This window comes from Pristis pectinata, chromosome 3 (genome assembly GCF_009764475.1).
Source record: "Pristis pectinata isolate sPriPec2 chromosome 3, sPriPec2.1.pri, whole genome shotgun sequence".
Classification (NCBI taxonomy): Eukaryota; Metazoa; Chordata; class Chondrichthyes; order Rhinopristiformes; family Pristidae; genus Pristis; species Pristis pectinata.
Genome location: NC_067407.1, coordinates 112,944,146 through 112,961,145, shown reverse-complemented (window position 1 = coordinate 112,961,145; position 17,000 = coordinate 112,944,146).

Genomic DNA, 17,000 nt, shown 5'->3' with positions numbered 1-17,000 from the left:
CCAGAGTAATCAGAGTAATTTTCCAAATTACATTCTCATTTAGAATATATACATGTAAGATTTAGCTTGTGAAATTTATCATTCTCGCAAAGTTGTATTTCTCTTAATCATCTTGAAAAAAACGGACAGGTTGAAAAAGACTTAATAATGGAGAGTTATGCTTGGAATTCTTTGGAGAACCAATCTGTGGACTTAGAACCTAAGAAAATAGGAGCAGGAATAGGCTACTCAGCCCCTCAAGTCTGCCCTCTATTCAATATGATCATGATCGCATCTCCTGTTATGTGCCAGTTATCCATAGCTATCAATTCCTTGGTCTTGCAAAAGTGTATCTTTTCTCCTTTAAATGATCTAGCCCCCACAACCCTCCAGAAATTCACTACCCTCTGTGAGAAGTTCCTGCGCAATTCAGTTTTAAATGACCAACCCCTAATCTTGTAATCATATTCCCTCATTTGAAATTTTTCCAAAAGTGGAAACATCTTAACATCAACCCTGTCAGGCCCCCTGAGAATAATGTATGTTTCAATGAGGTCACTCCTTATTCTTCTAAACTCCAAAGAATATAGATCCATTTTTTTCAGAAATTTTCACATTTTAAAGCAAGAGTGAAATATAAGATTACATAATTTAACATTCACGGCTTAAGACCACACGCAGCTTGAAATTGCAACAATAGATTTTGGAGGAGGTGGAAAATACAAATATTTTCCTTTACTGGGTCATAAGAGTAATTGGATTTGACTCCCTTAACAAATTGATGTCAATATTTGACAACAGCCAGCCCTAGACATTGATGAGGCATATTTAGTTTTGAAGAGAGTCATAGAGTAATACAGCATGGAAACAGGCCCTTCGGCCCAACTTGTCCATGCCAACCATGGTGCCCACCAAGCTCGTCTCACTTGCCTGCAATTGGCCCCTCTAAACCGCTCCAATCAGTGTAGTTTTCCAAATGTCTTTTAAATGCTGTTATTGTACTGCCTCAACCACTTTCTCTGGCAGTTCATTCCATAAGCACACCACTCTCTGCGTGAAGAAGTAGCCCCTCAGGTCCCTTTTAAATCTTTCACCTCTCACCTTAAACCTGTTCACTCTGGTTTTTAGTTCCCCTTCCTGGGATTAAAAACTATGTGTGTTTACCCTAAAGCCCTCATGATTTTATACACCTCTGTAAGGTGACCCCTAAATCTCCTAGATTCCAAAGAATAAAGTCCCAGCCTGCCCAACCTCTCCCTATAACTCAGGCCTGAGGATCCTGGCAGCAACCTTGTAAATCTTCTCCGCGCTCTTTCCAGCTGAATAATGTCTTTCCTCTAATGGGGCGACCAAAACTCTACTTGATACCCCCAAGTGTGGTCTCACCAACGTTTCGTACAACTGCAGCATAACATCCAAACTCCTATACTCAGTGCTCTGACTGATGAAAGCCAGCCTGCCAAAAGTATTTTTCCTTGCCCTGTATACCTGTGATGCCGCTTTCAATGAACCATGTACTTGTATTCCTGGGTCCCTCTGTTTCATAACACTCCCTAGGCCAAGTCCTACCCTGGTCTGACTTCCTAAAATGCAACACTTCACACTTACCTAAACTGAAAGCCATTTGCCAATCCTCAGTCCAATTACCTCGCAGATCAAGATCCCCCTGTAATTTGTGATAACCTTCCTCACTGCTATGATACCACCTATTTTAGTATCATCCGCAAACTAACTATCCATGCCTTGTACATTCACACCCAAATCGTTTATGTAAATAACGAACAACAAAGGTCCCAACACCAACCTCTGTGGCACACTACTCGTCACAAGCCTCCAGTCCGAGAAACAACCTTTGATCATCACTCTCTGCTTCCTACCATCAAGCCAATTATGAATCCAATTTTCTATCTCTCCCTGAGAGATATAGACAAAACGAATTAATCCAATACAGTCATCATCCTTTGTTAGTGTCTGATGGTGGAATGAGGTGTGTGAATTGATAACCGCACAAATGATATGTTTTCACTTGGCTTTTCAGTTTTTAGAAAAAAAATCTTCAGTTTTAAATTACCTTTCAAACATTCAGAGCATCATAACCCATCTCACAACTAATTAATTACTTTTAAACACAGTCACTGTTCATTTGTAGTAAAAATTATGTACAGCGTAAGATTCCTCAATAAGTAGAGTATTCTTTGATGCTGAGATGAGGATGAATACTGGCAACTCTTAATACTGCTGAAGGATTTTTATATGTACCTGAATAGGACAAAAAGGGTTCTTGCTTCATGTCTGGAAAAAAATCTAGGTCTCTTCAGTGCTGGACTGATGTGACTTCCCAGGCTATGTGCTGAAATACTGGAGTGGACACTGAATCTGTGAACACTGAATCTGTGAACACTGCTACTGAGCAAAACTGACAGCTATAGAAATCCAACATTCCATTTCAGAGCCCAGTTAAAAAAGAAAGCACTATTTCTATCAGTTTAAATACATTTTAAACATTAAATTTAAGGATGCATTTGCATCTAATATTAATGCAAATTGCATTCAACATTTTTTTCACAGAAACAATGGGAAACATTTGGATCCCGATATTCCTGTGGTTGTACTTATTAGCAAAAAAGCATCCCGCACAGGGATAAGGAATAGTAATTCTCTGGGGAAATTTGTGTAGTTTTAGTTTTGCTTAGGATATACCTACTGTTCCAAAAATATGACATTTTCATTTTGAAAGGAATTTGCATAACTGCTATTTTCCATTTCTCATTCTTTGTCTTCAGTGTCTTTGTTGACATTCCCATGTCTCGGTAGAGTTAGGTTTGCATATATTTTTCATGATTACTGGTTCATGCCATGTGCATATATGTCCCACTTTACTGTAGTATTGTTGCTGATCTCTTCATTTAAATAATACTTCTGGATCATTGTTAGGTCACCAAGGTGATAGGTAATATTTGTGACTGATTGCCAGAGTACATATTTCTGCCTGTGGTAATACTCAACCAAAAATGTGTACGTACGTATCTGTTGCAGTTCCTACCAGCACTTGAAGGGCCTCATCACTAAAATTACATTTTCCCTATCAGCTTTCAGATTTTTTGTCCAACAACAAAAAATGTCTTTTTACAATATTAGCAATGTTTATTGTGTGGCAGATGTGCTATAATTCATTGCCATATTTTCTTAGCGAAATCACAATCTCACAAGTCAGATATTAGGAAGGTGAGAGTTCTTGCAGTTTAACTATTGCTAATGCTGGTGAAAAGTCTGCTTCCCCTTTACCTTTGGTAGGGAAATGTCAGGCCCTCCATTTCATATCAATGCAGACCTGACAAGAATGGGCTTGCTCAAACCACAAAGGAAAATGATTACAAAACAAATTATTTACAACATGAACACCCTTCAATATTTTCTTTGTTAATGTGCATGCACATTTTTCACAGTTGAGAAAGATAATTGAATAGAAAATTTTGGATAAGTTTACTTGTTGAAATTCTTGAAGAAAATTTTAGTAAGATGTGATCTCTATGAAATGTTTAGGTCAGGCTAGTTGAAACTGGCAGGAAATACAGTGAAAGATTATCCAAAGATAAATGTTCTAAATTTGCTCAGATGCTTATTTACTAATATTCAAAACAATAAAAGAATTTAAAATAACAGCTAACACATTGTTCATAATTATAAACATGAAAATTAAGTGTTGCCTAGTTTTTTTTTATATCAGGTGACCGATTACCAAATAACTTTAATGTTTTGTTATCTGTCAGAATTCCCCTTCACCCAGCTTTCACAACCAGCTCTCTGCTTTCTTCATCCAAACTTCTTGCCTCTCATAGGGATGGTACAGGATGTCTGAAAAAAAAATGAGGCCCACCAGACCTTCCCAAAGATTTGGAAAATGAGCTGTTCATTTTTAAATGAAATAAAATATGGAATGTGTATGATTTATGCAATATGCTGACAATTCTGGATCTATGCACCTGGAATAAAAAGAAAGGAAAATAACTTTTGTCCAGAAGTACTTACCATTTTTTTACTTAAGGTTACATTTTGATTTTCACTGGAAACTATGAAGTTCACTGTCAGCCAGTTTTTAGCTTTTTTGAATAAAAGCTACTCTGGATTTAAAAATATCTTGAAAGGAAAATCTTACAATAGACCGACTGGAAATTGTACAGAATTCTTGGGTCATAGACCCAGTACATTGCAGTGCCAATTAAAAGGCGGGAGAGGGGCAAATTCAGAAACACAGAAATGATGGAACTGGAGTAGGCTCTTTGGTCCTTTGGGCCTGCTCCTCCATTTAATATGACGGTTCTATATCAAAATCATATTTCTCCTGTCATCCCATGCCACTTGTCAAATGGACTTGAGGTAGGTCCCTTTTCCAAACTGAGAGCCTAGTTACAAAAGTGAATAGACTTTAGGACAGTCTGAGGGCATGAAATGCAACATAAAACAAATCTTGATATGTAATGGAGAGTCAAGACAGGTCCTTTCTGCTTACCTAGTGTATTTCCCATCTGAGCAACTGACCAGGTTATGTCTACCTGATTTAACTAAACCATACTTAATTACCTACCCTGAATATAATCACCATTTAGTTGGTGTATTAACATGACGAGTTGGGTGAGTATTTGAGATGATCTTGGAGTTTGTTCTCTCCTGAGAAGTTCCTTCAGGTAACAGTTTTCCATCTTGCATGGAACTGTGTATAGAAACATCCACTAGTTAATGGATGTTCAGATGTGCACTGTCCTGCAGTGCATTTTCGGATGATTTTTAATTAATTGCCTCCCGATGATTGTGGAAATTAAATAGTGATCTAAGGAAGCCAATTTCTAAGAAGTGTAAACCTGAGATAGGGATTGCGTGACAATATTTTTGCCCACACTAAACAACGTGTCAACTACCAACCTCCAAGGAAACATATATTTTAAAAAAATATGTCTTGTGCAGTCCCTCTCTTTAACTAAATAGAGTGGAGAACAACCTGTCAGTTTAGATTTGTGTGGCTTGGTAACATATCTGAGCTTTTACTGCTGATATCACGTTACTGAGTGATATTTATTTAAACCCTTGTATTAAAAGCTACCACAACCATTCCTTTCTTAATCCAAAAATATTGAATGAAATTCCTATTTCTCTTGCTTCAGGCATATGTTCTACATATTTGTCATGATGGACTATTAATAATGAGGAACTTACTCCAGGTTAAATTTCGATATCAAAATGAACTTTTTTTCATCCAAATGCTGTTCTCAGAATTATAGAAGTAAAGAAATTTCTGGGAAAAGTGATGAAATATAACTGAAAAATCTGGCTGTACTCGGAGAAACAGACTTTCTTGAAAACTTGAATTTCTAAAGAATTGAAATACATCTTAAATAGTGAAATTATATTCAAATATGCATATTATTAAACACTTAGATTGTATGGGCCATCTGGTAATTGAGAAACGTTTTATGTATGCTGATGCAACAGCTACTGATTGAAGAGATAATCTTCAGCATGACAGAAGATCATGTTTCCTTTCTAACTAATTTTAGACAGTCTTACTGGTTCCAAATTTCTTTCTAGATAGTCTCTTGAGGTTGAAATTGAGGATGACTCTCTTCCACTCCAATTTTGTGCATTTGCAGGTGGCTTATACGTCAATCTGGGAACTGCAGAATGGACAGAAGGTGGCTGATGGGGTGGGCAGGCAGGTAATTTGTGAAAAGGTATGCTTCTTCCACCAATCACACGGGGCTTCTTTGTGACCCCAAACCTGGATTCAAGATTCTCAGTAACATCCCGAATGCTCCTTCACCAGTTTGAGTGGTCTTGGAACAGAGGTTCCCAGGAGTTGGCCTAAATGTTGCACTTCCTCAATTGGCTTTGAGTGTATCATAGAACCATGGAACCATAGAACAATACAGCACAATACAGGCCCTTCGGCCCACCATGTTGTGCTGACCTTCAAACCACTCCTAAGGCTATCTAACCCCTTCCTCCCACATATCCACCTTAAATTCCTCCATATGCTTATCTAACAATCTCTTGAACTTGACCAATGTATCAGCCTCCACCACGACTCCAGGCAGCGCATTCCATGCACCAACCACCCTCTGGGTGAAAAACCTTCCTCTGATGTCTTCCTTGAACTTCCCACCCATTACCTTAAAGCCATGCCCTCTTGTATTGAGCATTGGTGCCCTGGGAAAGAGGCGTTGGTTGTCCACTCTATCTATTCCTCTTAATATTTTGTATATCTCTATCATGTCTCCCCTCATCCTCCTTCTCTCCAATGAGTAAAGCCCCAGCTCCTTTAGTCTCTCCTCAAAAAATATCCTTGAAACTTTTTCTCTGTCCACCTGTTAATATCTTCCCATGACAGAGCTTGGAGTAGTGACTGTTTTGGGAATCTGGTGTTGATATGCAAGTGACATCATCTGCCCAAAGTAACTGATTGGCAGTAACTAGGACCTCAGTGCGGGGGATATTGCCCTGGGAGAGGACAATCACGTTGGTTTGATTATCATTCCAGGGAACTTTGAGGATTTTGCAGAACTTTGAGGATTTTGCAGAAACACCATTGTTGGTAGCTTACTAGTGCTTTGAGATGTCAGCTGCAGTTAGTCCAGGTGTCAGAGGTGTGTCGGAAGGCAGGGATTATTGCTGCCCAATGAACTAAGAGATTGTGCCAGATCTGATATCTTGATTTTCAAATATCCTTTCCCTTAATCGACCAGAAGTATTACTGGTGGATTGAAGGTGGTGGTGAATTTCATCTTCAATGTCCTCCTTCACTGAGAGGTGGCTCCTGAGATATGGATTGCAAACAAGTGCTGATTGAATGCTATTATAAAAAAACATGGAACACATAAACCCTGAAAAGATGGGAGTTACACTCCGTAGTCATAGAGTCATAGAGCAATACAACATGGATACAGGCCCTTTGGCCCAATGAGTCCATGCTGTCCACCCAGCTAGTTCCAATTTCCTGTGTTCGGCCAATATCTCTCCAGGGTCCTCCCCTCCATGTACCTATCCAAGTGCTTCTTAAATGATACTATTGTACCTGCCTCAATCACTTCCTCTGGCAGCTCATTCCACATGTTCACCACCCTCTGTGTGAAAAAGTTGCCCCTCAGGTCCCTTTTAAATCTTTCCTCACTCACCCAGTCTATGCCCCCTAGTTTTGGATTCCACTACCCTGGGGAAAAGACTGTTACCATCCACCTTATCTATGTCTCACATAATTTTAAACACTTCTATAAAGTCGCCCCTCATTCTCCTACGTTCCAAGGAATAAAGACCTAGCCTGGCCAACCTCTCCCTATAACTCAGGCCCTCTAGTCCAGGCAACATCCTTGCAAATCTTCTCTGCACTCTTTCCAGTTTAACCACGTCTTTCCTATAACAGGGTGACCAAAACTGTACACAGTACTCCAAGTACGGCCTCACCAACAATTTATACACTGCATCATAATGTCCCAACTCCTACACTCAGTGCCCTGACTGATGAAGGCCAGCGTGCTAAATGCCTTTTTCACCACCCTGTCTACCTGTGACGCCGCTTTCAAGGAACTATGCACTTGTACTCCTAGGTCCCTCCCTAGTGTTCTTCCATTTATACTATAAGTCCTACTCTGATCTGAATTTCCAAAGTGCATCTTCTCACACTCATCTGTATTGAAGTCCATTTGCCACTCCTTGGCCCGCTTCCTGAACTGGTCAAGATCCCCCTGTATCTACAATAACCTTCTTCTCTATCAACAACACCTCCTATTTTTGTGTCGTCTGCAAAGTTGCTGATCAAGCCTTGTGCATTTACATCCAAATCATTTATATAAATAATGAATAACAAGGGTCCTAACACCGACCCCTGCAGCACACCACTAGTAACCAGTGTCCATTCCGAGAAACAACCTTCAACCACCACCCTCTGCTCCCTACCTCCGAGCCAATTCTAAATCCACCTAACAAGCTCTCCCTGGATTCCATGGGACCTAACCTTCCAGACCAGCCTGCCACGCGGGACTTTGTTGAAGGCCTTGCTAAAGTCCAAATATACAACATCCACTACCCTACCCTCATCTACCTTTTTGGTTACCTCTTCAAAGAACTTGTCAAACATGACCTCCCATGCACAAAGCCATACTGACTCCTCCTAATTAGATTCTGTCCATCCAAATGCTGGTAGGTCCTGTCCTTTGAATTCTCTCCAGTAACTTCCTCACCACCGATGTCAGGTTGACTGGCCTGTAATTCCCTGTCTTGTTCTTGCTACCCTTCTTGAACAATGGAATGATGTTAGCCACCTTCCAGTCTTCGGGAACTTCACTAGTGGCTAACAATGAAGCAAGTATCTCCGCAAGGACCTCTGCAATTTCCTCTCTAACCTCCCACAAAGTCTGAGAATGTACTTGCTCAGGTCCTGGGGATTTATCCACCTTAATGCACTGCAAGGCTGAAAATAACTCCTCTCTGGTAATATGAATGTTTTCCAAAACTTCACTTGTTTCCCTTATCTCTTGAACAACCATGATTTTCTCCTCTGTAAACACCAAAGAGCAATAGTCATTAAAAATCCCACCCATCTCCTGTGCCTTGAGACATAGGCAGCCCTGCTGATCTCCAAAGGGACCCACTCTCTCCCTAGTTCCCAAAGGTGACTGAGGGAATTGCATTGCACAATTAATTTGTATCCTTCGAATGGAACACAGACACCATTCGCATGATTCGCAGCTAACCATACTGTTCAATATTCAGATATATCTCAAGCATAAGTATTGTTGAGTGGTTAACACTAGTTAAAGTTAGTATGGACTGTTTAAAGCTACCTAGACTTATGCAGTATCAAAAGATATTCCACAACTGAATCCAACCAATATGACTGGCACAACACAGGAGGGAGTAGGCTCCTAGGTTTTTGAATGTTGCACTGAGGACATTGGTGGAGGAGGCAGAAGGTAGGAAAGATGTCCAATCTTGAGGCCAGAAAACTTTCAAGACATGATCTAAAATGACATGGAAACATATGAACATGGAGGCAAATGCCAGTACCTTGACTCCCAGGACTTGGATGAAGAGAAGTTTAATGATTTAATATGGATGTTCAAAGTCAGCAGATGCACCTTATGTTGTCACCTACTAAATGTATCTGTAGCCTCGGAAATGTCTCAATTCAGCATACTCGCATCACTCGCCAAGAATCTCCATCAATCAGGACGCATGCCTAATAAGGATGTGCTCACACTTAGCACTGCTGTAAAACTAATACTACATCTCAAACATGCATACATCACCAACTATTCAACCAGAGAGACTACATCATTCAAACAGATTGCACAACAGTCCCCCATTCCTACACTTGTCTCTCTCTTGTAGACAAGATGGCACACAGCCAGACAAAAAGACGTGTAGTCAGCGGTCTCTGGTATTGGAGAATGAAATGCAGGAAGCTCCTTTCAAACAGAGGGTGTCAGGTGGTGTAAATTGCAGCCTGGCAAGAGCTAGTTGTGTTAGATTAATTGCCATGGTCATTGGCAGTGTGGACTTTTGCTCCGTTCTGATCCTGTACTACCAGTGAATGTTTTCAGTGACAAAGTCCTTAATGAAGTCTTGATGTTTCACCTCATTTGGGAGAATTACTCTTTAAATATTGTGGCTAGTTATAGTCTTTCCCTCAGAGCCACACTAAACTTTCTGCTCCTCATAACTCTGCCAACCGTCTGCTCCGAAGGGTGTCCCCTCCATTCGTCACCCCAGCCTTGCTGTTCACATTGTAATCTGGCAGCAAGTAGCTGTGGAGAAAATTTGCCATCAGCAGTAAGTCTTTCAGCACCTGCCACACCACTCCCTATGGATATCTACAATCAAAAAAAAACTGAAGAAAGTACTGTATATTTGTACAACCATAGCAACACTCAAAAGAAATTAACCAGAAACTAACCTATAAGCACTCACTGATGCCTTTAAATAGCACTGGAAGTGTGGTCCTTCCTGCTGTGTTCAGCTGTGTAAGATTAAGAAAAGACATTAATTGGAGTGTTGAATTTCAAAATAGCAATGCTGGTGCGAGATCAACCTTGCATGCTCTATTATATCGTGGTCTGTCTACTTTGTATACTGCTGAGGAGAAGACAAACTAAGGGACAATATAAATCATAATTTAACTAAGTATAGATTAGCAAGATTAGTCAGCTTTAATTTGCTAATGAAATATCATATCTTAACAACTTAAAATGTTTGAGGAGATAGTAAGGAGGGTCAATGAGGGAATTGCATTTGATCAAGTTTACATGGATTTTAGTAAGGTGCATGGCAGACTGATCAAAAATGTCATAGAGTTATACAGCACAGAAGCAGGCACTTCAGCCTAACTTGTCCTTGCTGACTAGGGTGCCTGCCTAATCTAATCCCATTTGCCCATGTTGGGCCTGTATCCCTCTAAAGCTTTCCTATCCATGTACCTGTCCAGGAACTCTGTACTTGTACCCCTAGGACTCTCTGTTCTACAACACTCTCCAGTGATGCTCAGTCTTTCAAAGCTGAGATCCATTGTTTTCAGGAAACACAAAAGATGTGGATTCAGGTAGTTGAGACAACTACAAGCTGTGATCTTATTGAAGAGTGGAGAAGTATCAAAGAGTCATATGGCTGCTGTTTCTACTTCTTATGTTCTGATCCTTGTTTTTTCATTGTCTAGATATAAAGTGCTTTGGACTTAATTGTTGAGATCATAATTAAGAAGTTTCAGCTGATACCAAAATTAGCAACGAGGTTAATTGCAAGGTTGTAGTTGAACATAGAAAGTTGTAGTGACATGAAGATAATAATGGATTGGTCAGGTGGGCAAAAGATGGAAAATGCAGTTTAATGCAAAGATGGGGAAGTATTGAACTTGGGTAGGATGTATATTGCAAGAGAATACACAGTAAATGTTGGATACTGCAGTCAAATAGAAGGATTTGGGGTGCACATCACTGATTTGTGAAGCCAGTAGCACTGGTAATTAAGAAGGTGTATGATAAACTTGCCTTTGCAGACAGAGGCATAGAACAAGAGTGGGATAATTCCGCTGGAACTATATAAAACACAAGTTGGGCCACAATACCTAGTTTTCATTACCACACAACAGGAAGCTTTCAATAGCACCAGGGAGGGTAAAGACATTCAGAAGGATGTAGCAAGAGGTGGAAAACGAAGTGACCAGGTTTTGGTTGCTTCCTTATAACTAAAGGAGACTGAGCGAAGATTTAAATGAGATGTATAAAATTCCGAGGGGCCTAGGCCAGATGAGTAGAAAAATTTAAAAAACCTCTGCAGTTAAAAGACATCGGATATAAAGGAAATCTGTGATTTCAAGTCTCTAAACAGTCCCCACATGGAATGCACCTCGAGACCAAAATATTCGGTCGCTGCTGCAGAAACAAGACCTGGGTTATTTTAACTTTCAATCCTCATCTAAATTTCACAGGTTGACATCCACTTGTTCCACTTAGGAAAGCAGGAAAAGACCTGGGACCTGTCTGCCAAGACCGAAGTCAGGATCAGATGCTGGAACACCCGAGAGAGGAGGGGGGATGCTGGGCAGATGGCCAAACCCACATTCGGGGAAGCTACAAGTGAAGCAGAGAGAAACATACCATCTTTGGGTCTCTTCTCGCCCAAAATCTCTTTCTGAGCTGAAATTGCTGTTGGGTTCAGTTATCAGAGGAATGTATTAAAATCATGAACTGTCATCTCCAGACACTTCCTGGACTGGCACACAACCCAGGCTCACCCACATGGTGCCTGCAGCTGCCAGGCAGGAACCAAAGTCGGTTTGTATACATTGTGAATTTAGGTGCTGCAGTCACTGGCATGTGAAAATGGAACTTCCAGATGTCAAAACAGTCATCTGATTGCTGCAGTATTGGTATTGGTATTGGTGTTGGTATTGGTTTATTATTGTCACATGTACCGAGGTACAGTGAAAAGCTTGTCTTACAAACCGATCGTACAGGTCAATTCAGTACACAGTGCAGTTACATTGAGTTAGTACAAAGTGCATTGATGTAGTACAGGTAAAAACAGTAACAGTACAGAGTAAAGTGTCACAGCTACAGAGAAAGTGCAGTGCAATAAGGAGCAAGGTCACAACAAGTGACATGAGATCATACTCCATCTCATTGTATAAGGGAACCGTTCAATAGTCTTATCACAGTGGGGTAGAAGCTGTCCTTAAGTCTGGTGGTACGTGCCCTCAGGCACCTGTATCTTCTACCCGATAGAAGAGGAGAGAAGAGAGAATGTCCCAGGTGGGTGGGGTCTTTGATTATGCTGGCTGCTACACCAAGACAATGAGAGGTAAAGACAGAGTCCAAGGAGGGGAGGCTGGTGTCCGTGATGCGCTGGGCTGTGTCCACAACTCTCTGCAGCTTCTTGCGGTCCTGGGCAGAGCAGCTGCCATACCAAGCCGTGATACATCCAGATAGGATGCTTTATATGGTGCATTGGTAAAAGTTGGTGAGAGTCAAAGGGGACAAACCAAATTTCTTTAGCCTCCTGAGGAAGTAGAGGCGCTGGTGAGCTTTCTTGGCTGTGGCATCTACGTGATTTGACCAGGACAGGCTGTTGGTGATGTTCACTCCCAGGAACTTGAAGCTCTCAACCCTCTTGACCTCAGCACCATTGATGTAGACGGGTGCATGTACACTGCCCCCTTTCCTGCAGTCAATGACCAGCTCTTTTGTTTTGTTGACATTGAGGGAAAGGTTGTTGTCATGACACCATTCCACTAAGCTCTCTACCTCCTCACTGTACTCCGACTCATCGCTGTTTGAGATGCGGCCTACAACGGTGGTATCATCTGCAAACTTGTAGATGGAGTTAGAGCAGAATCTGGCCACACAGTCGTGAGTGTATAGGGAGTAGAGTAGAGGGCTGAGGACGTAGCCTTGTGGGGCACCAGTGTTGAGAATAATCGTGCTGGAGGTATTGCTGCCTATCCTCACTGATTGCAGTCTGTTTGTTAGAAAGTCAAGGATCCAGTTACAGAGGGAGGTGTTGAGTGCTAGGTCTTGGAGTCTGGTGACAAGCTTGCTTGGAACTATTGTATTGAAGGCAGAGCTGTAGTCAATAAACAAAAGTCTAACATATGTGTCTTTTTTGTCCAGATACTCCAGAGCTGAGTGTAGGGCCAGGGAAATGGCATCCGCTGTAGACCTGTTTCGTCGATAGGCGAATTGCAATGGGTCCAGGTCGTCTGGTAGGCTGGAGATGATGCGTGCCATGACCAACCTCTCAAAGCACTTCATGACGGTGGATGTTAGAGTCACCTTCAACTGATTTTCAATTAAACAAAAGCATTGCAAATGCATCTGATTTACATTTAAATGTTCTGGGACAACAAATTCATAAGTATAGATAAGATAAGATTTCTTTATTAGTCACATGTACATTGAAACACACAGTGAAATGCATCTTTTACGTAGAGTGTTCTGAGGGCAGCCCACAAGTGCCGCCACGCTTCCGGCGCCAACATAACATGCCCACAACTTCCTAACCTGTACATCTTTGGAACGTGGGAGGAAACTGGAGCACCCAGAGGAAACCCACACAGACACAGGGAGAACGTACAAACTCCTTATAGACAGCGGCAAGAATTGAACCCGGGTCGCTGGCGCTGTAATAGTGTTACGCTAACTGCTACACTACTGTGCCTGCCCATATAAGATATCTTTATGAGTCACATGTACATTGAAACACAGTGAAATGCATCTTTTGATAGAGTGTTCTGGAGGCAGCCTGCAAGTGTCGCCACACTTCTGGTGCCAACATAGCATGCCCACAACTTCCTAACCCATAGGTCTTTGGAATGTGGGAAGAAACCGGAGGAAACCCATGCAGTCATGGGGAGAATGTACAAACATCTTACAGACAACGGCCGGAATTGAACATGGGTCGCTGGCACTGTAATAGCCTTATGCTAACTGCTACACTACCCATCTAATCTTAAAGTAATGCCTAAGCAATATTGTAACCCTGCTCATCAAGGTGAACCAGGCTGGTAGAAAACTCAAATCACTGAGGGAGAATTGTTCTTTTTTTTTAAATAATAAACCTTTATTCGTTAAAAGCACTACAAAAGACAGCCAGTGTCAATACACGACATCTAATACAGAAAAGAAGAAACTACGCAACGACATACTACGATAGAGAATGCAACTAATACTAACGAAACACACACGCGACGCTACACCCGTCAACGTTACACGTGACACTTCAAATAAGAATCGCGTTCGTACCGTTCACCACACACGCGATCTCCTGAGGGGCCCACCGAGCGCGGAACTCGGCTAGGGGGAATTGTTCTTTATCCACTTCTTACAACTTTAATCAGTGGGCTATCCCTTTGGCCCCTAAGAAGGAAGGCAAACCTCTACTGCCACAATCCTGTCCACCTACTTCCATTCACAGGGATCCATGTGGCATCCCTAGCAGGGAAGTCCTTGGATCACTTGAGTGGGAGGTGCTATGTAGCACTGATTTCCCATCGGATATGAGAATAAAGTCAAACCATTCACTGAGTGAGTTAAGATCCTTTGGACCACTTTCTTCCCAAATTTTGAACTGGAACCAAATCTCACCTAGATAGTTCTGGCCTTGGTGGGATAGTACAAATGGATCATAGTAAATCAGCAATCTGTTTTCTATTTTGTCCAGTTTTTGATTTTGTTGATTTAATTATCAGTCACTGTGTTTTACCCCACACGAAGGCAAAATCTAACCCCATACCAATTAAAATCATGGAGCTTGGGTCTGCTCTCGGCTGTAGTTGGTGGGTTTCAATAAAATCAGGAGCTGGATATTTAAGAGAAGGAAGGGAGGGAATGGACCAGCAGGGAGAGTGGTCATGTTCCAGCAGCCAGGAATCCAAAAGACTGGGAAGGATGGGCCACTGCTGGATTTAACAGTGGTGCTTCATGATGCTACTTCACTGTTTTTTGGCTGCCAGTTGTCCAAATTGAGACTGTGATCAGCTGCCAGAGGGGAAAGCCAAGGGTAAGGGTTCCAGCTGCTGCAGGCCATCCCAAGCAGGACAAAGGATTGGGGTTGTTACAGGGTAGGGTCCAGAGGATGGAGGATGGAAAACTGCAGTGGGGAGAGGTCATGAAAAAGACGTTGGGTCAGAGAGAAATCCCAGCAGAGAGATCGAGGGGGATCTTGCCCCATGCAGAGCCAGAAGAGCACATACTGCTGGACCTACTGCTTCTGTCCCATGACACCTGGGCCAGAGATGCTCAACCAAAAGTGCTGGTGAAAATCTGAGGATGGTGGTATTAACTTATAACCAATGACCCACTTCCCAGAGCCAACTCCTCAGATGCCTCCAAACCATTAATTTCTGAACAGAAAACAAGTGCCGATGTGGTGGGTTGGGGTTAAGTTTCAGATTTTACTCTCAAGTTGTCATAAGAGGGAGGGAGCAATATTAAAAAAATTCCATTCTCCCCAAAACTCACCTACTAAAGAGGCCTGGCATTTTTTTCTTCCTCTTCTGGTATTTTATGTTCAAGTGCTAAGTTACTGGAATCTCCCCTCCTTTTTTATTCTATGTCTCTTGACATCACCAAGTCAGCTTCTCCCACTTCCTCCACCATCTCAATATTTCCAACTCATTTCCAAACAACCCGATCCTATAAGCCCAATCCTTCACTCTGTCAGCTGTTCCCCAAAATGCAGAACCATGATAAGATAGGATAAGATATCTTTATTAGTCACATGTACATCAAAACACACAGTGAAATGCATCATTTTGCATAGAGTGTTCTGGGGGCAGCCTGCAAGTGTCACCACGCTTCCAGTGCCAACATAGCATGCCCACAACTCTTAACCTGTACGTCTTTGGAATGTGGGAGGAGACCGGAGAACCCTGAGGAAACCCACGCAGACACACGGGGAGAATGTACAAACTCCTTACAGACAGCGGCGGGAATTGAACTCGGGTCGCTGGCGCTGTAAGGTGTTACGCTAACCACTACACTACCGAGCCGTCCCCATGGCTCAACCATGAACGACTGAAACCTCTTCCATTCCCATTTCACCATTACTGGTCTCTTCAACCTTTCATCCTAATCCCCATCCACCTCGGTTTCATTGTTAAGTCAGCTGTGAATCTACCAAGTATCGAATCCCAACTAAAAGTACACCTTCAGTTTTAAAAGCATGTGGCAATTTCGAGGTTCTGAAAGATGCTGTGCAAATACAGGTTTTTTTTTACTGCCAATGATAAGGAATTCAGATTGGGTTGGACTGACAAACTGAGCCTGTATGTCAGATTTCTGTTGCGTGGCACAAGGACAAGACAACTTGTTGCCTGTAACTGGCCTAGGGAGTGAGCAGTGTGTGACTGGCAGGTGACAGTGGGGCATGGAATGTGAAAAGAGAAGCCTCAACTTTGGGGTGGCTGCAGCATGAAGTCTGGGGAGCAGACCCTGTGTACCAGGCCAAGTAGCAGCCGGTGTTCCTGCTTGCATCTCAAGTGAGTGTTAGGAGGGTCGTAACTACAACATGCTAAAATTTCCCATGATAAAAATGCTCAAAGGCCTTTAAAGCTTCACTCAATGTACATATTTACCTCACAATTTCAATGATAAGTTTTGATTATAATGCATTAATCAAAAATTATGCGAAGCAGAGATTATGTTTGTAAACTGGAAAAGTACTCCATGATCCTTGGTATAACTGAAGCCAATAAGCATCAGTGAGAAAATGCTCCAATGGGTGGAGCCTTACCTCGCACAAAGGAAGCTGGTAGGTGTTTGTTGCGAATGAATTATCCAGCCCCAGGACATCCCTGCTGGACTTCCTTGGAACTGTATCCCAGGCCGAAGTATCTTCAGCTGCTTCATCAATGACCTTCCTTCCACCATAAAGTCATATGTGGGGATGTTTGCTGATAATTGCACAATGTTCAATTCCGTTCACAATTCCTCAACAAATTAGGCAGTTCTTGCCTGCATGCATCAAGACCCAGACAAGAT